At 46.3% G+C, this 21,175-nt stretch overlaps 2 long non-coding RNA genes across 4 annotated transcripts in view; one reads left to right on the top strand and one right to left on the bottom strand.

Annotated features, from left to right (window-relative positions):
• Positions 1 to 1,597: 1,597 nt before the first annotated feature.
• Positions 1,598 to 8,706, bottom strand: LOC112676733 (uncharacterized). 2 transcript variants are annotated; one of them, XR_004809520.2, is made up of 3 exons: positions 8,572 to 8,706; positions 6,864 to 7,066; positions 1,598 to 3,799 (listed from the first exon to the last, which is right to left on the bottom strand). It is a non-coding gene; the product is annotated as an uncharacterized LOC112676733 (long non-coding RNA). The 2 variants fall into 2 exon arrangements; XR_003146682.3 differs by lacking the exon at positions 8,572 to 8,706 and adding an exon at positions 8,259 to 8,399.
• Positions 8,707 to 8,752: 46 nt separating this feature from the next.
• LOC112676735 (uncharacterized) overlaps positions 8,753 to 21,175 on the top strand; it is a 64,316-nt gene continuing 51,893 nt past the window's right edge. For both annotated transcript variants that reach the window (XR_003146689.3, XR_003146688.3), the window contains exons 1-2: positions 8,753 to 8,957; positions 17,248 to 17,427. This is a non-coding gene — a long non-coding RNA (uncharacterized LOC112676735). The remainder of the gene's footprint in view (positions 8,958 to 17,247; positions 17,428 to 21,175) is intronic.

A 21,175-nucleotide genomic window follows, 5' to 3' on the forward strand; every position in this document is an offset into this window, starting at 1 on the left:
GGGTGGCAAAGGTATGGGGGGGTGAGCATCAGTGCTAATGACTTATTCATTATCTCTTGGGGTCCCTTGAAAAGTTTTTACCTGGGCAGGGGCAGGGCCTAATTTGCACTTAAAAGTTCCTTCAAAGGGTGCTCTGAGGACTGAACCAGTGGGAGAGGGAGCGCAGGGAATGGTACTGAACTATGCGTCCTACCCCTGCTGGATTCAGCAAAACATATGAAGAAATCAGGGCAGTTTCCAGCTTATGGTCTAGGTGGGGAGATGAGAGTTACCCAGAGTTTACAGTTGAGGCCTAAACAGCATGCAGATTCTGAGGGTGCCAAGATCGTCATCGGCCAAGGAAGCCCAATCAAGGAGGGCTTCCCAGCAGAGGCCCTGAACGAAGGCCCGTAGTCAGCTTGTAGAGACGTGGGGAAGAGGCACATCAGGAGCCAAAGCAACCCCAAAATGTCAAAACTCTCATAATGTCGAGCACCTGCTATATGCAAGGGACTTTGCTTTCTGCCCTGCAATCCTCAAGCCGCCTTATTAGTATCCCCATTTTATAGAGAGGGAGACTGAGGCTCACCACACACAGATGTAAATTGGCAGAACTAGGATTACTGCCCACACGAGTCACCCTCGCCCCCTGGCTTCCCCCCCCGCCCCCGCCCTCCTCTTCCCTCACCAGAGAGGATCTCAGGAGTTCCAGGCTCCAGCTTTGGCTCAGGGTGCTTTAAAAAAAAAAAAAATAGAGCCCTCTCTTTAATCTGTTTCTTCCTGGTCAGGAAAATTGCCCAAGATGGGGTTAAAGAGGCCCTGGCCAGGCCAGGAAGATTCCTCCTCCCTGTTTATCAGATGATTCTGCTACCGGTGTGAAATCTTCATGTCAACAATAACAAAGATCAGGGTGGCCTATCCATAAACACCGCCTTTCCATAATCCTAACAACTCTAAAGTATCAATCAGGGCTTGGGACTCCCTGTTTTGCCATTCTTGGCGTGCATGCCCCAGGGAAGAAGGAGTAGACCGTGTGCTAAATCCGGGAGGGAATGTCCCTGTGTATGTTTCTTCCTGACATAAAACTGTTTAAATGCAATTGACGGAAGTGGTGATTTGTCCCCTTAGAGATCTTGCAGCCTCCTGACTTCTGGCACAGCCTGGCCTAAGAGCAGATGAGGCCAAAGGGGAGGACATGACAGCAGGTGGCCGTGTGTAGGGAGCCTGGGGAGCAAGAGGTGGCTGTTGCACTGCCAGGAGCAACCATCGGTGTTTGTCGTGGGGGTGGCATCCTGCAGGTGGGGACTTGGAGCCGATGTCCTAGCCGAATGCAATGTGAGCAACAAGGGAACTCTGATTGTTCCAAGTAACTAACTTTCAGGGATAGATTGTCACTGCCTCATGACTGGGCCTGTCCTGGCCACCAGTAGGTACTCTGTCTGGGTGCGGTGAGAGAGGGAGTTGTCGGGGGCAGAAGGTGATTTCATTCCTCCAGGTGAGAGGGGCTGCTGCTGGCTGGGCTGGAGTTCTGCTGCGCACATGGGGAGAAAGGGAGGGAAACCCTGACATGCAGGGTGCCAGAGACCAGGGCTAGAGAATGAAGGGAGGAGAGAAAGCATCACTTCTGCTGCACTTGTTGGAAGAGCTTTCAGACCACCAGCGTTCCTCCCACCATCTCCTATTAGAGAATAACTGCTCTGGAGAAATGGGTCTCTGTTTCCACTCCTCCTAAAGGCAACAGAAAGTTCACTCCAGAGAAGTGAGGGCCCCAGGCCTGCCTGTCCCACTGCAGAGGTGAATCTGTCCCGTGGTGGAGATGAGGTCTGTCCCACGGCAGAGGCAAGGTCTGTCCCACAGTGGAGGTGAGGTCTGTCCCACGGTGGAGGCAAGGTCTGTCCCATGGTGGAGGTGAGTCTGTCCCACGGCGGAGGTGAGGTCTGTCCCACGGCGGAGGTGAGGTCTGTCCCACGGTGGAGGTGAGGTCTGTCTGTGATGGAGATGAGTCTGTCCCATGGTGAGATGAGGTCTGTCCCACAGCGGAGGCAAGGTCTGTACCATGGCGGAGGTGAGTCTGTCCCACGGCAGAGGTGAGGTCTTTTGGCAACATTGTCAGCAAGCGGCTGTGGCAGGTGCTGGTCCTCTGACCTCCTCGCGGGTGGTAGAGGAATTGTCTTTGGCTTGATTATATCACCTGGCTGCCCCCAAAGAGGTGAGAAAATAGACCTAAATCCCTCTGGCTTTCTGCCTCACGCTCCCCTGTCCCTTGCCTAAGTCACAGCTCAATCAGAAGATGGCTTTTTAGCACAGCTGCTGCGAAAATGGGCTAGCAGGGGAAAATCTTATTAGAAGGGGAATTGTATCAGGAGGCAAGAGAGCGAGAGATGCAATTTAGCACGATTTGGTCTCATGAAAATTCGTGTGCATCTCTGTAAAGGAACAGCACTGTTTAGACAGGACAAAGGAGAGAGAAACCCCGCAGGTGATCCTGGGGACCCAAGGAGAGGCGTCACGTAGCTTTGGATGTGTGGTTTGCTGCTCCCACTGCTTCCTTTCTCCGGAGAGCTTGGAAGCTGGGTGCTGGTGCCCATTCCAGCGGGATGTGCCCTAGCGTTTGTCCCAGCGTGTAGAGCTGCTCCATCCAGTATGGAAGCTACTAGCCATGTGTGGCTGTTTGCATTCATATTAATTAAAATGAAGTAAAATGAAAACTTGAGTCCCTCAGTTGCATTCATCAGGTTTTAAGTACTCAGTAGCCACATGCAACTAGTGGCTACCAGATTGGACAGTACAGATAAAGAACACTCCTCATATGGGGGAAAATTCTGTTGCCTATTACTGGTGCCCCCTGCCAGGAAGACCTAAAACACAAGATGTTCAAAGAACAAAAAGACGGGGGACCTTCACTAGCTCTAACTTAAGGAGCCTGTACACCTCTCAGTTCCGTCTCCCACTGAGTTGTAGAACTGGGGTTAGAACCCAGCTCTCATTTAATTTCAGAGCAAGCGCCCCCGTCTTTAACCTCTATATAGCACAGACTGCCCCAGGTTGCTATGAAGTGGCTCATTTTGCTAAATTCTCCCCAAGCTAGGGAGCTGTAGTATTTATCCACTAACTCTGACAACTCATCAACTGAGGGATGCTCTCCCCGGGGGCGTAGGTGGCATTGATTCCAGACACTGCTGACCTGCCCTGGGCAGCCAGAGAAAGCCCAAGGCAAGGAGGTGGACCTGGCACGGCAGTTGGAAGTTGGGTTGGGGTGCCAGACGCGGTAAGCGTGCAAGAATATGGGAGGGCACCCAGAGCGCTAGAGAATGAGGTCAGACATATCTTGGTGGGGGGCCAGGGAACATGGGCTCTGACACTTCCTAGCTCTCTGGCCCCTACATTTTCTCTTTTTGCCCCATCTAATCTCTCTCCACAATCAGGGAGTTCCTTTAAGATATGAATCAGATCCTGTCACTCCCCTGCATAAATCATGTCCATGATTTCCCATTGATTTAGAATCTGATCCAAATTCTGTAAGGGCGCTCATGATCTGGCTCATCATCTTTTGCTCCCCAATGTTATCTTTCTTCACACCTCTTCTCGGTACTTTCACGGCCCTTGTCACCCCCTGGAACTGTTTCCTTGTTTCCTTTCCCAGTTATTGCCAACAGCCCTCCTAGACTGGAGGCTTCACAAAGGTAGGGCAGGCTTATTTGATTCCTCACTATATGTACCAGTGCCTGGCACACCCAGAGACTCCGTGAATACTTGTAGAATGAAAGAAGTAAGAGTCTTGTGCTTGATGCTTAGCCTCTGTGACCTTCCGTTTCTTCACCTGTAAAATGGGAAGGAACCCAGAAATAACTTGTAAGATTATTTGTAAGGTAGAAACAGAGAGATGAAAAGTGCACAGCAATGCTAGGCACTCCAATTGGGAGTTATGATTATTACAGAAAAGCTGTAAGTTCAATACAAGTAACTTTTTCCCCCAGAGCCATTTGAAAGAAAGCTGCCAACCTGATAACCCATCACCCCTGAATATAGTAGAATTTATTTCCCTAATACAAGAAGCTTCCCAGATAATCACAATAAAACTATTAGGATCAGGATGTTAACCCTGATACCTTACTAACCTCTAATCCTCAGACCATGTTTCAGTTTTGCTGTTTGTCTCGATAATGTCTTTTGTTGTAGAAGGGTCCAGTTTGGGATTGTCCATTGCCTGTAGGTGTCCCATCTCTTGAGTCTCCTTCAGTCTGGAGCATTCTTCATTCTGCATTCTTAAATCTTTTGAAGGGCACAGGTCCATTATTTAGTAGACTGTCCCTCAGTTTGGCTTTGTCTGATATTCCTTAAGATTAGCTTCAGGTCATGGGGCACCTGGCTGGCTTGGTCCATTAAGCATCCATCCGGCTCTTGGTTTCTGCTCAGATCATGATCTCATGGGTCATGAGTTTGAGCTTTGCCTTGGGGTCCAGGCTCAGCAGGGAGTTGGCTTAAGATCCTTTCCTTTTGGGCCCCCTCACCCCTGCCCCTCCCCCTCTGCCCCGTGACCTCTCTCTCAAATAAATAAATGAATCTTAAAAAAAAAATAGGTTATCTTCGGGTTGTGCATCTTTGGCAGGAACAGCGCAGGAGCGATGCTGTGTCCTCATTGAATCCTGCCAGGTGGCATGTAAGTTCTATTTTTTCTGTTACTGATGTGTTGCTCACTTTGGTCATGTGACCAAGGTGGTTTCTGCCGAGGTTCTTTGCTGTGAAGTTACTCTTTTCCTCTATCTTAGAATTTTTGTGGGGAAGTTTTTTGAAACTGTGTACATACTGTCACCAAATACTTCATGCATTCATTCATTCATTCATTTATATCAGTAAGAACTCATTCTTTGCTATTTTACTTAGTGGATTTAATACATTACTATCATCATTTGTTTTAGAGCTTCAACTGCCTCATTTTTGGCCAGTGAGAATCTGTTCAAGCTGCCTTCTGTGTCACTTGGTATGGCCTCCATTTTACTCTGGGTTCTGCTTTGCTTTTTGGCACCGCAAGGTGTTCTAGGCTCACCCTGTATTTTCTCTGAGCCAGCCCTGGAATCAACAATTTCTCAGGGGGGCCCTGGTTCAATTTAGTGGAGAATATTTAGAAGTAAAGATTTTGGTGTTGGTGTGTGTATTGCTGTTGGGGCATCACAGTTCCAAGGGCCTCTCCATGGACAAAGCTAGGGGATGTTTATGTGTGTACACATACATGTTTACATCTATATTTGTTTCTAGATTTTTTTCTATATATTGAAAACCATCAAGTCACATTGATCCTTCTTATTCTAATCTGTCACCTTAGAGTTCATTCTGATTTTTTTCTCCCTTCTATAACTCTCTTCTGATGTAATTCTGGTGATTAGAAACTGGCTGCCATTATCCTCAATATATTTAATTGTCTGACCGATGAAACAGTTGTCCTGTTAAGGTTGCCACCTCTGCCTTTCGTAGACTTCCTTTCACCCTGCCTGTTCTCACCCCACAGGCAGATGCTCTCTTCATCCCACTTGGGCTTTGATGATGATCATTACTGTTACTGTTGTAATTGTTGCTGTTGTTACTAACCATGGCAGGTTAGTGGGACTGAGGAATAGATAGGATTCTCATTTAGATAGTCTGCTTTCATTTAGCCAAAGAAGCCACTTCTGGAGGCTTGTGGATATGTGTATTTTTTATATTCATAAGATGCTTCTTCCTAGCCCCCTCGAAGAGGTCAAAGCAATTAAAAATCCTTAATAATTACCCAACATTCAGAAATTGATGGCTGATTTCAAGTGCTGTGCCTTTTATTCTTTCACCTCCCCCACAGAAATCTAAGGGAAGAAAAGTAAGTAGCAGCTGAAATGATCCCCCACTCACTTTTCTATAAAGAGGAAAATTAGCTGCTCTAATAATCATGAATATTAATGTATAGCCAATTGCACTCAATTAAAATGATGATCTATAATTTTGCCTCAGAGCTTTATGGAGGCCATTTCAATGACTACTGAGTGGAATTGGGTGCTTTTCAGAGTTTGTGGGTTTGGCTTAACTCTCTCATCCCCATCACTGACTTCCATGTGGGATGGACCCCAGGTTCTTCCCTGGTCGTATTGCTCAGCCCTTGGAGTGCACATTGTCTCTGTTTTTAGGGTCCAGGATGTGTCATTGTCATGGCAAGTTTATGAGATTCTGCACAGCTCACACTGATTCCCTTATTCCTGAAAATGATTCCTCCATTGCTCCTCTGATACTTGAGTTTCTCATAATTGGTCAGTGGAGTTCCCCTCTCAGGTGCCTTGGTGGCTCAGTTGGCTAATCATCTGCCTTCTGCTCAGGTCATGATCCCAGGGTCCTGTGATCGAGCCCCACATGGGGCTCCCTGCTCAGCCAGGAGTCTACTTCTCCCTCTCCCTCTCCCTCTGCCCTTCCCCCTACTCATGCTTTCTCTTTGTCTCTCTCTCAAATAAATAAAATAAACCTTTAAAAAGAATAGAATTCCATGCTCCCTGTCCAGAGCTGACTGGCCAAAAGTAGAAAACCCTAGCCCCAAATAGGCCAAGTGGAACCTCTTCCCTGGGAACTTGAGATTTGGACTAAGAAGATTTAGTGTCAAAAGGATGCTTTTGAGCTAAAGTATAAAACTTGGGAGCTGTAGGCAGCTACCTTATCTCTTGTCACCTAAATTGGACAACCCATGTTTGGGGAGAGACACAGGCTGAAGGGCAGAGGTAGAGAGGAGACGGGCATCCTGAGTGCCTTCTCCTGCTCATTCAGGTCTCTCCTGAGCCCTGACAGGTCTCCACCCTGGGTTCTTTGTAATACTCCATACCTTTACATGTCCCCTTTTATTACTAATGTTAGATTTAGAAAGCTTCTGATACCTGTCTCCAGAGAGTCCCAGCTGACAGTTGTCCATGGACAGGCCTCTGTTCTTTCTGAGCCCTGAGCGGGCATTCCTGCCAGTCCTCACTGTTCACAGCAGTGCTGTCTTAAACAGAAGAAAGGCCCAGTCTAACCCAGGGAATGGAGCATTGGTCATAGCTTCCAGCTCTCAGGTTCTATTTCTATCTATGCATCAACAATTCTGTTAAAAGAGAAAAAAATAAGACAACATAAGATCGGTTCAGTGGAAAAAAATCCCTGAGAAGGTTTGGTGGTTCTGATCCAAACAGTGGGTTGCCTAACATGTTATTTTTTAGCTAATTGTTTGGGGTTCTTGCAGACTCAGCTGCCGTGTGCCAGTGGCTCTCTTATGCTGTTTCCCTACATGCCCTGGCACTCTCCATCCCCTTTGCCCTGCTGTATTTCTTCTTAGCACTCATCATTGCCTGATATCACAGTGCCTATGCTAGCTTTTTGTGTGTCGTCTCTCTCAACTAAACAGAGACCTTGTCTGTATTGTTCACTACTGTGCACCAGTACCTAGAACAGGGCCTGGCATGTATTAGGTGGCCAATGAACATTTGCAGAATGAAGAAATGAATGGATGGATGCATGGATAAATTTAACCTCTCTTTAGTAGGCCCCAATCAGAGGCTCTAGCTAATGACCAAACACATCACAGGGGCTTGGATGGCCTTTTGCTTAACCTTCTTCCCAGTATGCAGAGGCTATTCATAAGGACAAGTGGCTTTTCCTGGTGTGTCCAGAAAATGTGGCTCAGCCTTTGGACTCAGTATACCTGGGTTTGAATCCCAGCTCTGCCACACCTGTGTGTCCCTTGGGTAAATTACTAAACTTCTCCAAGCTGTATTTCTTCATCTTTGGATTGAGGATGGTAATAGTTCCTATCTCATCGAGTTGTTGTGCAAACTCAATGGGCCTTTGAATGTTGATTTCTTAGCCTTGTAGCTAGCCATATAATGCTTGCTCAATAAGTGTGCATTTTTATTATTGCTGCACTAAAGAGACATCCCACCCCATTGTTGAGCAGTTCATTCATCCATTAGTACACAAATCGATTAGTTAGCTCAGCCAATATGTACTGAGCATCTGTGTGTGCATTAGGTTCCAGGTATATGAATATGGTGGTAAGACAATTCACATTTCCCAGGGAGAATTTGTATCATAGAAGAGAACTGTCAGAGAGATTACCTAAGGCATTATTATCTCATGTGCTTGCTGGAGCCATCAGCATAGGTACTTAGGGTAGGGTTTTGAGATAGGACCCAGGATGGTTTAGAGAAATATTGGTAATTACGACACATGGATTCTGGTTTCAACTTGCTCTTTGAACTGGGGAAATGTACTTCACTTTGACTATACCATTTTCCCACCTGAAATAAATGAGTGTGGCACCAGATCACTTAGCCTCAAGCCTTGATGTACATCAGAGTTATTTGAGGCAATGTGTTAAAATGCACAATCCAGGGCTCTACCCTGCAGAGAATGATTCAGATGTCAGAAGGAGCAGTGTTCTAGGCTATTCTGGTGCCTGGGCCCTCGGAACACACTTTGAGGAACTGTGAACTGAATGATACTTCACACTTCCCCTCTGTGGTTCTGGCACTCTTAAACACAGCACAGTCTCCAGCTTTAATACTCAGCCTTCTGTAGAAGTCAGAATATGGTGTAGCCTCCTCATTCAACCTTTAAGTCTTAGGGAGCTTTCCATGGTTCTGAAGTCAGTTCCTGGGCTCTGTGAGTGAGCAGCTCTGGGTGGCACCTTCTGGGTGGCTGTTCCTTCACAAAGGGAGATCAAATCAACTGTAAGGTCTCTTCCTCCTGTGCTGAAGTTGTCTCAGCCTTCCCTCTGCTTGGTGAAAGAAGAAAGCTGCGTTCTTGTTTCCGTGCCAAGTTGCCAGTGCCCTGGTTTCCATGACAGCAGAGAAGAATGGAAGCCAGGCTCTCACCTCAAAGGAATTAAAGCCCACCCTCTTGGAGAACAAACAATGATTCCAAGAGAGTTCTGGAAATTGGAGACTGTTTGTTTTGATTCATCCAGCTGCACAGTATGGGGCTCTAGGAAGGAGAAGGTATGAGGAGCACTGAAGGGAGGGGTGGTTTTATAAGAGCATTTGTGGGTAGGGTAATCATAATGGTTATGGCAATAGCAGTGAAAACAAGTCCACCACACTTTAAAATTTGTGGCAGCCACTTTAGGCTCTCAATGCATCCTATGGCTTTTACGCAGGAAGAAATGGAGACCTCAAGTGGAGATGTGATTCATACACTACTTTCATGCTGTCTCTTTAGTGCTTGGGGCTTCTTATCACTTGACCAGGACTTCCCCAGCAATGCCCAAGCATGGGCTCTCCTCATCATCAAAATCCACTAGTCCCCTGTCTCATTGTCTCTCATTTGCAGAGCAATGACACACCTGAGAAGCCAGTCTTAGCTAGAGAGCAATAATGAGTCAAAGGGCTATCTTCTCAGGTCAAGTTTATTTCTAGAGGCAATATCTTAATTCCAATTTATGACTCTAATGGCAAAAGTACTGACACTTTGCCAGAGTAGGGAGGAAAAGGATTTTTGAATACAATGTATTTCCCTATTCTGCTTATGTGAAGGGCTATTCTGATTCACTTAAGCTTAGAGAACTAGTTTCGTGTTCATGTTTCCTCAGGACAACCCTATGGTAGGTACTGTTATGGTCCACATTTGACAGATGAGGAACATGAGGCCTGGAGATGCTAAGAAACTTGTCAAAGTTCAACACTGCTAGGACATTACCAGATTAGAGATTGAACCTAGGTCACTGGTACTTCAGTTAGATATGAGTGACCAGTTCACCTAGATAAAGAGCCAGAATAAACCCTTAAGGCACCCAGCTTGCTTGAAGCCAAAGAGCACTTCACAGGAGTCTTCTGTGGTTAATTTCAAAGTGATTTCCTTAATTGGGAAGGTCTTGATCACAGAAAGGCATCTGGAGAGAAGGGGTTTGGATTGGGTTGGGAACAGCTACCCCTCACAGGGTGACAATGCAGTTGGCTGAATTCTGAGGTGGGTAGTAAATACAAAAGGCTTGTGGTCATAGCAACAAAACAAAACAAAGCAAAACAAACCCCTGAGTTTCATGCTTTACCATTCTGGGACAGCCTGACAGTACCTTTAGACTTATCCCCTAACACTCTTGAGGGTTGGGTGGCAATATCAGGAGAAGATTTCATCTATGTAGAAATTCCAGTGGTATGACTGGGGAAAGAATTAGGGCCATGCAATCATAAGAATTTAGGATCTTCATGTCTTGAAGGTGAATAGGACTTTGGAAATAGCCAGGTCCAGTACATCAAAACGTATTTTTTTTATTTCTTACCAGTTCTATATAAGATGATTTATGTGTTGTATTAGTCAGGATAGGCCCACTAATGCTGCAGTAACAAGCAAACCCAGAAATCTCTGTGGCTTCACACAACAAAGCTTTATTTCTCCTGTGTGAATTCTGGTGACGGTCAGTCGACTCTCTAGGTGGTGGTCCTTCATGCAATGACTTAAGGACTCAGGCTGCTTTGATATTTTCTGATGCTACCATCTCGTTATGTAGCATCCAGGTCATGAGGCAGAGGAGGAGAGAATTGAAGGGCTGCACATGTTGAAAGAAAAAGAAAAAACTACAGACCCACGATTTTACAATCTTTGTCCTAAATCAGAACTGACTCACAGGAAGGAACGAAGAGGGTATTCACCAACTAGGGGCTTGAGACCAGCCATCTCATTTTCTTGACATATCACAATCACAGATTTCCATTTTTCCCTGAATATAATCCAAGACCACCTCCAAGGTGTGCTCTGTGGTCAGCATGGGAGAAGGTGCCTCAACATTCAGGAAGGGAAGCTGAGGCTTCATGATTTGCAGTAGAGGAGGGGAACATAGACCTTGTAGCAAATCCCCAAAAGGGCATTTGAAAGGGATACTGATAGCATGTATTCGAAAGGTGTAGCCAAAGAGAAACACAAATGCATACGTGCACACAATACACAAATGCACCGAGGCTATTACAAAAAGACACACAATTCACACACATATCTGAGCAAACACTGGCACACTCACACCCACAGCGATACACCGACACTCGCCTCTTCTCTGTGATTAATCTCCCCAAGGCTAGGAGGAGAGGCCAAGAGGTCCCTGAGGTCCCATGGGGACAGTGAACTAGGCCTGGAGTGTATAAATCTGGAGTTGGCAGAAGAATGGACTCAACCACCCACATTTCTCTCCTGCTGGTGCCCCATAAATCTCTCCTGGCCCCTAACTACTCCCCCCTGCAGCAATCCTGGCTGCCACCTCTCCCCGGTTTACTAGATTTAGGTGCTGGAGTGGTTTGTTTTCTCCCCACTCTGGCAGAGCTTGCCTGACAGGGGCAAATTTACCATCCCCAGAGCCTACAGAATCAATATTGCTTTCTTCCTGCTGGAGAGAGAAATTGGGACTTGGGGGGAATCATCCATGGTTGGTTTGACATGGGCTTCTGGTCCTTGCAGAGCAAAGGGAAGGGATTTCCAAGACAGGGAGGGATGGATCCTCTCCCCAGCTCAGTGTGGACCCCTTCTCCCCTGCACCAAGCTTGTGATATGGGCGCGGGTGTACCCCAGGACCTCAGGTCAGGGCTGGATGCTGGAAGGTGGAACTCTACAGGTGTTGACTATTTTTCACAGACCTATTAGAGCATCCTATAATGTTAATAATAAAGACAAGAGCCATAAACCTGACTCAGAGAGAAGCGTTCTCAGTGATGTTGCAAGCTTTGGCTGCTGAGTCTCTGCTCACTTCATTAGTAGAGGTCCCAGCTTTTCTGAACAGCCGTGACTGGACTCATGGGGGCTCATGCCAAGTGACAAACAATCCTGGATGTGGTGGTGTTGATGGAGGGTAGGGATGGCTCTGGGCCTGCTGCCCTGCTTAGCTGACTCTTACTTGAGTGTTTGGAGCTGTAGCATGCATGTGGGCGTGGGGAGCCCAGACAGGTCTCCGTTCTCTCTGTCCCTCCCTCCTGCCCTCCCCCACCCTCCCTTTCTTCTCAGGTATTTACTGAGCACCTATTATGTATTGGATGCTTGAGCAAAATAGACCTGGGCCCTGCCCTGGTAGCATTTGTGTGGTGGTCTGGGAAGACAGACAATCAACAAATAGACAGGTGAACAAGGTGGTTGCAGATGGTGAGAAATTCTTTGAAGGCATGACGCAGCTGATGAGATGGGAATGACTCCAGGGGGGTCGGGGATTTTACAGGGACTCAGGGAGGGCCTCTAGGAGGAGGTGACATCTGAGTTGCCACCTGAAGGGGGAGAAAGAACTAGCTGTGCAGACACCTAGCAGCTGAGAATTCCAGAGATAGGGACCAGCAAGGGCAAAGGCCAGGGGATGGGGTGGAGGGAGAGCTGGGGGGCTTTCCAGGAACAGAGAGGACAGGGTCCGTGGGGACAATGCTATAGCAGACGAGGTCACAGGAGCAGACAGACCGTGCTCTGCCTCCTAGACCAGGGTGAGAAATGGATGTTTTATTTTAAGTGCCACCAGAGACACATGATCCAATCGGTATTTTCAAGAGAGGACTCTGGCTGCTACGTGTGTGACCAGCCTGCGGGGGAGCAAGTGTGCAAGCGGGGAGCTCACCGAGGCTGAGGCAGCAGAAATCCTGGTGCCTTGGCCTCCCGTGGCCTCAGTTAAAAGGAGGAACTGGATCCCCAATATATTTTGAAGGAAGAGCCAACAAAACTTGCTGACAGGTTGATAGGACTGGGGGTAAAGGTGAAAGATTTGAACTTGTCTGTCTTAATTTGGGTGCGATGCTATTGTAATATTAACCTTCCCTTGATGATTATGGTTCCTGCACCTCAGATTTCCGGGAGGGCAGGAGGGATGGGCTGTAGTGGAGGCTGAGTGAAGTGATGTCAGAGATCACAGAGATGGACTCATTCGGGGATGTTGGCTAAATCACGCCCCCACGCCCCATCCTCCGCCTCAGGTGTGGGTGATCACAGTGCCTTAGCAGAAGGAGGCTTTGAGGGTCACTTGGATGCAGGCACCGGGAACATGCAGAGTGCAGGAAGCACAGAGCAGAGGTGTGCCTGGTAGGATTACATCAGGAAGGATCTACCTCTTTGCTGGCGGGCCCTTCCTCCCCTCTGCTCTCCTGCTGGGGTGCTGAGGACCCCCTTCTCTGTCAGATGGTACCAAACAGGACAATGGATGAAAACATACAGTGAGAGAGAGAGAGAGAGAGAGAGAGAGAGAGAGAGAGAGAGAGAGATGGGTGAGTGAGTCGTTTGGGTGCTGTGGTGACATTCAGCTCTGGCAGCTGTGACAGAGGACAGTGATGTCACTCCAGACGTTGCTTCTGAAAACTGGGGCCAAGCCATTCACGACTGAGAAAACCTCCCACAAATAGGTGTCCTTTTCCTCGGAGCAAACAGGTTGTTCATTAGTCTGCTAATTAGCACTGACCTCGCTTCCAGAATAACCCTCAGGACAGGAGTCCTCCCTCCTCCCCCCAGCCTCCCAGCAAGGCTAGCCACGTCATTCCCACTCGGCCACGCTGGTGTCCACTCCTCCGGCCGTTCCCTCTCTGTCCTTGGCTTGCTGAGCCAGGGGGGACCTCTCTGCTCTCCAGAGCAACAGTTTGTTTCTCGATCCCCTCGTTCACATTCCCACCTCACCGCGTGAACCCTCACAGAGGCCAGTGTGCTATTCCTCTTCCGTATTTTAACAGGAGCCTCCATGAACACAGTGTTTAATCATATGAGTGACTCTAATGGAGAACATTCTGGCAATCTGATAGACTGATGGATAGAATACCTTAGGGCTAGGCAGCCATTCTGGGTGTTCGATAACATTTCCCCTGTATTCATAAAAGCTGTGTGTGCTCAGTGTGTGACTCTTGGAAAACACAGAAGGGCACAAAGAAAATGAAATAACAGAATCCTTTATAATTCCTCCAGTCACAAATTACCACCAGCAACACACACACACACACACACAATATATATATAACCAAAAATAGCACATTGCATATCCTTCTGTAGTCAGTGGTTTTCACGTGGCACTATATTGTGAGCACACACTCACAATGATACTCTTCTAAACCATGATTTTTTTTTTCCCCACACAGGAAAGTTTCAAATAATGCAAAACATAAAAGGAAAACAAAAAGGTCTGCTGTCTTCACAAACCTCAGAATAATCATTATTACTTAAAAATATTTTGTAGGCTCCCCCCCCCCCACCATGTGTATGTCCCCTGGAATGTAATCCCTGCAAAGTCTTGGCTTGTTTTTCCCACTTCTGTGTCCTCAGCACCCAGACTGATGTTTGACATGTAGTAGTGCTCAGTAGATATGGTTGAAGGAATGAAAAATATAAATGTATATTTAATAGGATTCTTGGAGTAGAATCAACTTGCACATTTTGGGGAAATGCTTGGGAAAACCCTAATTTATTTATTTTTTAAAAAAGATTTTATTTATTTGAGAGAGAGAATGAGAAAAGAGCATGAGATGGGTGAAGGACAGAGGAAGAAGCAGACTTCCCTCTAAGCAGGGAGCCCGATGCAGGGCTCAATCTTGGGACTGCAGGATCATGACCTGAGCCGAAGGCAGATGCTTAACCAGCTGAGCCACCCGGGCACCCCAGAAAACTCATATTTAAAACATTACATGCATTTCCTACTTTCTGGGAGGGAGACTGGAATTTCTGTTTGAGAAGGAATATCCCTTGATTCTGTGTGTGAGCACTCAGTGAGCAGAAAAGAAAAATATCTATCTACAGTTCTTGAGGGAGACCCTGAAAACCCAAATGCTGAAACCAGAGACAGGGCTGTTAAGTGTTCTCAGAAGAATGTAATGCAAACCGTGTGTGTGCGTGTGTGTGCACGTGTGTGTGCTAGCAGATGTGCCCCTGCAGTGTTGGAGAAAAATCTGTTTCTGAACTTGGAAGTGGGCTGCTTCAGGCCTGAATGTGCCTGTTTGCTTGTGGGAAATGGGGTGTATATTCTCCCCTAAGCATTTGCTCACTGATGGTGGGGATGAGAGCCAGATGGTGGCAGGAGGGATGTGCACATTTGATCTGGCGAGGAGGACTCAGGCCTCCAGCATTGGTCTCCTTTCCAGTGGTGATGTATAAGACCCAACAGACAGACTTGGAACTATCCTACAGGCAATGTGGTTGTCTTCTTTGGGCCACGAGATTCACTGCATGTGACACTAGGACTTCTCCATGGGGGAGCAGTTCCCCTGGTTCATGAGGAGGTATTGTTGGTCTATTGGCAAGAAGTCTTCTTCCTCATTTTTCTTGGCCCAGAAGGAGCTGGGTGGGAACTTGGAGGAGTGGATACCACCCCCCACTCCCCCCAAAAAAACATCATAAGTGCTAAGTGAGCAAGCTCCTTGCCATGGAGCTTGGATGTGGTGTCCGCTCTTCAGGATTGAAAGAGAGGAAACTTTCTTAACAATGGTTCAAAAGTAATCTTCATGTTACTATGTCTCTTCTCTTATCTTGCCAACTGTAGTAATTTCAAAGTCTGAGGACCTGTCAATATTTGGAATGCAAATATCCTTTGGTCCACAAATGCCACCTCTAGGAATCTCATCTAAATACTAGTGTGATGGACATGTATTGGCATTCTTTGCAGCATCAAACCAAAAGGGTTGTTTGCAATAGCATAAAACAGAATAAACTAGGTGTCCATCTCATGGGGATTATTAGACAAACCATGGTGTGTCCCCACTAAAGTGAGGCAGATCCATACTTGTGGATGTGGATGTTTCTCTGATACACAATGCTAAGGAGCAATTCATAGAGAGTGATCCCATTCATTCAAAAAGCAAAAAGCCAGTGCAGAACTATGTTTCTGTGTGTATGTAAGTGCTTACAGAGAGAACACTCTGCAAAGGTGCCTGCTTACACAATAAGGGGGGGGGGGTGACTTCTAAGGAGGGCAGTGGGATTCTGTGTAGGGTCTATATAGACACTAATGATGGCAATTAAAATATCAGGCAACATGGCTGAGTGCTTGTTCTGGGCCACACATTGTTGAGGGGCTTTATTTGAATGAGTTAACCTGTCCAATCCTAATAATGACCCTATGGATTAAGATTAGGATCCTTATTATGATGCAGAAACAAAGGCACACCTCCAGGGGGCGCTATATACATAGAAAACAATAGGAACTGTGGCCTTGAATTTGTGATGGGCAGGGGCACATCAAGAAAGAAGTCAACAGTGCCCACTTAAGAGGTGGAGTCAGGATTTGAACCACTATGCGCTGCTGCCTCTACTACCTACCCCATCCCCCACTTAAAACTAATTTTTAGAATGGGATTTTCGTGTATTATACATGTGTAAAAACAAGCCAACCCTACAGCCTGGTTTCACTTGGATATTTTCGAGGTCTGTGTGGGGAATTTGGATGGCGGAACAGCATCTTGCCTCCTGGGCCAGAGGTGGGAGTCATACCTGCAGAACACAGAGATGGGGTGGCAGGAGGCCAAAGTCAAAAGGACATGTGGACTCATTCCTGAACTCAGTAGGTTCTTGAGGAACCCTTAGAAAAAGAAAGGACTGGGCAGCCCGGGTGGCTCAGTGGTTTAATGTCTCCTTCGGCCCAGGGCGTGATCCTGGAGACCCGGGATTGAGTGCCATGTTGGGCTCCCTGCATGGAGCCTGTTTCTCCCTCTGCCTGTGTCTCTGCCTCTCTCTCTCTCTCTCTCTCTCGTATCTCATGAATAAATAAATAAAATCTTTAAAAAAAAAGAAAAAGAAAGGACAAATTCTAAGCAATTAGGCTGCTGTGGGCTTGTGCCTTGATAATTTAGGAGTAAAGGGAACTCTCTTTAAGGAATAGAAGACTTTATTTTATATTTACAGGTTGGTGACTCCTGGGGCATGAGGGATTACATAATAATACCACCTATAAAACAAAAATGGGATGGCATAGTACATGCTAACTGCTTTTTCATTCAATGTGTCATGAAATGATACTGGGCCTCCTTTGAAAAAAGATAAGGTAGCTGTGTACTCTGTATTACTGTCTATAATTTGGGGGTGGACTATAATTTGCTTCCTAATTCCCTGGAGAGTACTGATGTCACTGTCTATACAGTGCTGCAGGAACATCCTGGGGCTGCAGTGACTTTGACAAATGTATATCTAACTTACTCAGGAAGCTTATAAAAAATGCAGATTTCTGGGCTCACTCTGTAGAATAACTATCTACTGCTATGTAACAAATTACCATGAAACATAACAGCTTAAAACAACAGTGAATTTGTGCCTCACATAGCTTTTGAGGGTCAGGAATCAGGTAGCATCTTAGCTGGTTGGTTTTGGCAGGTGGTCTCATGAGGTTGCGGTCAGAGTGTGAACTGGAGCTGGGCTGCGGCTGGGGCTCTCTCACATGGCTGTCAGCAGAACTCAGGTCCTCAGCGTATGGAAGCCTCCATAAGGCTGATTGAGCATCTTCATGACATGGCGGCTGACTTCCCCAGAACAAGTGATTCAAGAGAGAACAAGGTAGACAATGTGATGTTGTTTATGACCTGGCTGCAGAAGTCAGCTCCCACAATATCCTACTGGTTACTGAGTGTTTGTCCATGTGTTAAAAACCTAATCCCCAATGGGATGGTTTAAGAAGTGGGGCCTTTGGGAGGTAATTAGGTCATGAAGGTCTTCATGAATGGGATATTTATAAAAGGGACCACAGAGATTTCCCTTGCCCCTTTCTCCCAGGTGAGGACATAGCAAAAAGATGGTGATCTTTGAACCAGGAAGTGAGCTCTGGCACTTTGATCTTTAACTTTACAAGTCTAGAACTTGTAAAATAGTTTATTGTTTACATCAACCCCATCATTTGGCATTTTTGTTATAGCAGCTGGAGCTAAGACAATAGGGCAGGCCTAGTCAAGGATGAGGGACTGGACACAAGATGCAAATACTAGAGATTCACTGGGAGGCAGGAATCACTGGGGACCATCCTGGAAGCCGGATGCCACTGTCTGAGAGAGTCTGATTTCACAGGTGTGTGGGGTAGAGCTTAGGAAGTAACTGTTTTAAACAAGCACCCAGGTGACTGCTGCATTAACCCAACAAAGAATTACTGGCTCAGTGATCAGTTCCCCTTCCAGGTGGCTGCAAAATAGGCACCTGAAATTTGATTTTCCTGGGTTGTGAGCAAGGGATGAGGAATGCTATTTGGTTGCTTTGATTGATACATATAGTAGAAGAATTTGGACATTCCTGAAAATGACCCCTGGGCCTGTAAATGGACCTCGGTAGAAAAGACAGTGCGTAGATGTGCTGAGTGATGTAAGGGTCCCCACTCTGGAGACAGAGTGACTGAGAATTTGGGTTTTTCTTGACCCTTTCTTCATCTATAAAATAAAAGTAATTATTACAGTGAGTGTGTTTCACTTTGAGATTTAAAAAAGAGTAAAAGACCCACATGATCATTTTGGGGGTCGTAGGGCCCCGTGAGAATTACATGATAGCTGTGGATCCTGCAGGGACACCAGTTATGCATTCCTGCCTGGCGCACCTTTCTCCCCTCCTGGTAACATCACTCTGATTTATAGTGAGGAGCCATCTCTTCTTTGATTAGTCCCATTCTAGGCTACCTGCATAGGCAAGGTGAGGCCTGACCAATCAGAGCACCTACCCATCCCCCAGCACAGTGACTGGCTCACGTAAGGCACATGACTGCAGAGCTGGTCCAATGCTTTCCAGGACTAAGGCAAGAGATACTAGGAGCCCGATCTTCTTTTTCTGCTGGAATGTCTCTCTGGCTGGTGGCATGTAAGCAAGGACCTGTGTCAGTCATTGTTATGCTGGAGGACACACCAACCTGAGAATGAAGCCAACACACAGATACAAAATAGAAAAGAACCAAGTATTGATGCTGTCTTGTGAGTGCCTGGATTAAGCCACACTTAAACTTCCAGGTTACACCAGGCAGTAAATTCTCCCTTTAGGCTTAATAACTTTGAGTTGAGTTTCTGACACTTGTGAAGTCTTGCATAATACAGCAACTGAAGTGAGACCATTTTGAAATGCTAAAAGCCCCAAATAGATGCAAATTATCTGTATTAAATTTTCATGCATTTGCTACCTTTGATGGTGAGGAGGCAAGGTGATATTTTCCTGGATCACTCTCCCATCCCTTTGGGAAAAGTAATTGTTTTGTTTTGAGAAGCAGACATTTGGCCACTACCAGAGAAATAACACAATTCTGTTTCTCAGAGTGTGAACATGTCTCCAGAATGGCATATTTGCTGTGCTAGACTGAACACGTATTGAGCACTTGCTGAAGACTAGGCATTCTCCTTTACCAAAATTAACTTGTTTCAGATTCACAGAAAAAAAACCTCAACCAAACCATGAATAAATAGAATTTACAGTTTTGACGTTTTCTTTCCCCACTAGATGATTGGCTCTTGCTACTGGCTTATATTAGAATTTGGTATGAGATGGTAGTTGACTTAGCACAAAGTTTTATAAGGCAGGATAATTCATTGAGATATTAATTTGTGTTTTGTTTTTCTACAGGAAAAGAATCAGAATGCAGGGGAGTTGTTTGTCAATTCTCCTCTGTACTAGATACTGCTAGTAAAGGGGAAAAGCGGATGGACACGAGGTAGACAGGATGTGCCATGTCTGCTACTATGGTACTCAATAAATGTTTGTTTCCTTCTCTCTTTCCTTTTCCATCTTGTTACACATTGTGACAAACTGGACAAGTAGTCATCTGCAGGCACAAATGTCCCAGGGGGAGTTGAAAGCTACTCTATAGCCAATGACCTACTTACAAAGCCCGTGAATTCACATCAGGCAGAGGACTGGGTTAATGAGAGCTTTCAGGGATGCTGTAGGAGAGTGAAGGGCTCTGATTCCACTGCCTGTCACAGAACATCTCCATTCATAGCTCGATGATGATGTGCAGCCTAGATGATGCTGGTCTTAGGTCTCAAAGGGAGAGACAGGGAGACAAGTACCTTTGAGGAATAGGGGAATATCAGATACAGTGGGAGTGGAGGGAAGGAGACTCCTCAACACCAGAAGGGGATTGGTTGGCTCTCTACAGATGCTGTGATGCTCTGTAGGGTCCTGAGGGGATGGCTGGAACCCCACTGGTGGTTGGGATGGGGTGGTGTGGAAGGACTGGGATACTCCAAAGGAAGATGGGCCCTGATTACTGGGGCTTTCAGTCTGCACAAAGATTTCTGTGGCCAAATTTACACAATTCTGTAGAGCTGGATGATAGCCCATCAGCCACACATAGGGAACTGAAGACCAGAGGCCTAGCCTTTGTTTCCTGAGCCCCACATTAAGCCTCTCAGATTCCAGTGCCACCTTAGAAAGGTGGGAGAACCACCTCCAAAATATGGAGATTGAATTTCTCACTAATGCCATAGGTAGGAGAGGGGAGGTTTGTCAGAGTTGATTTTTAAAAAAAATGAGCATGGCATTCATTGTGTATTTGATTGTGCAACCTGGGTCTTATAGACAGAGCTGCCATTGAATGTGTACTTACGCCAGGCACTGTGCTGACTCTTATTCTTATAACTTATGGTATTGCCTTTACTCTTCAAAGCAAGCCCATGATAGTAGGTATTATTACATTTTATAGATAAGGAAACAGGGAGTTTAGATTGCTTGTTGTAGTGTATGCTATTGGTGCCCCTCTGCACTTACTCTGTTAGGTCTTACCATTTCATGGTTCTAATTGCCAGCATGTGCAGCTTTTTCCCCCCAAGGGATCTCATTGACCACCAGAGTCCCCATGCATAGCAGGCCAGAAGTGGCAGGGATTTAATGCCCCCAGGGGCAGCCCTTGAATAATGACTTATAGGAGGAGTTGGTGTATAAATACCCCAGCTCCCTTGTTCCTTGGATGAGTTACCACTGAGGCAGTGTTCAGCACTGGCTCCCAGGGGTCTCCAGAAGAATTCAATTCCAGTTGCACATCTTGGTAGCTACCTTAATATACACCCTGCATGACCCCTGTCCCCTGCTGGTACTTCAAGAGGTCACCTTCTAAATAAACTACTTGTACTCCAATTCTTGTCCCAGAGGAAATTTCTGAGTGATCCCAAATGGAGACATTTGCCCATGAGAGTGAGTTGAGGAGCTGAGATTTGAACCCTATTCTGAATCTCTCTGATGCCTGTGCACTTAGGCACTGCTCTAGAGCACTCTTTTAAGCTCAATATACCAGCATTTCAAATATCTGCAAGGACATCATTATGTATAAGTTCTCTGCCACTCA

The sequence above is a fragment of the Canis lupus genome, chromosome 26 (assembly GCF_003254725.2).
Source record: "Canis lupus dingo isolate Sandy chromosome 26, ASM325472v2, whole genome shotgun sequence".
Taxonomy (NCBI): domain Eukaryota; kingdom Metazoa; phylum Chordata; class Mammalia; order Carnivora; family Canidae; genus Canis; species Canis lupus.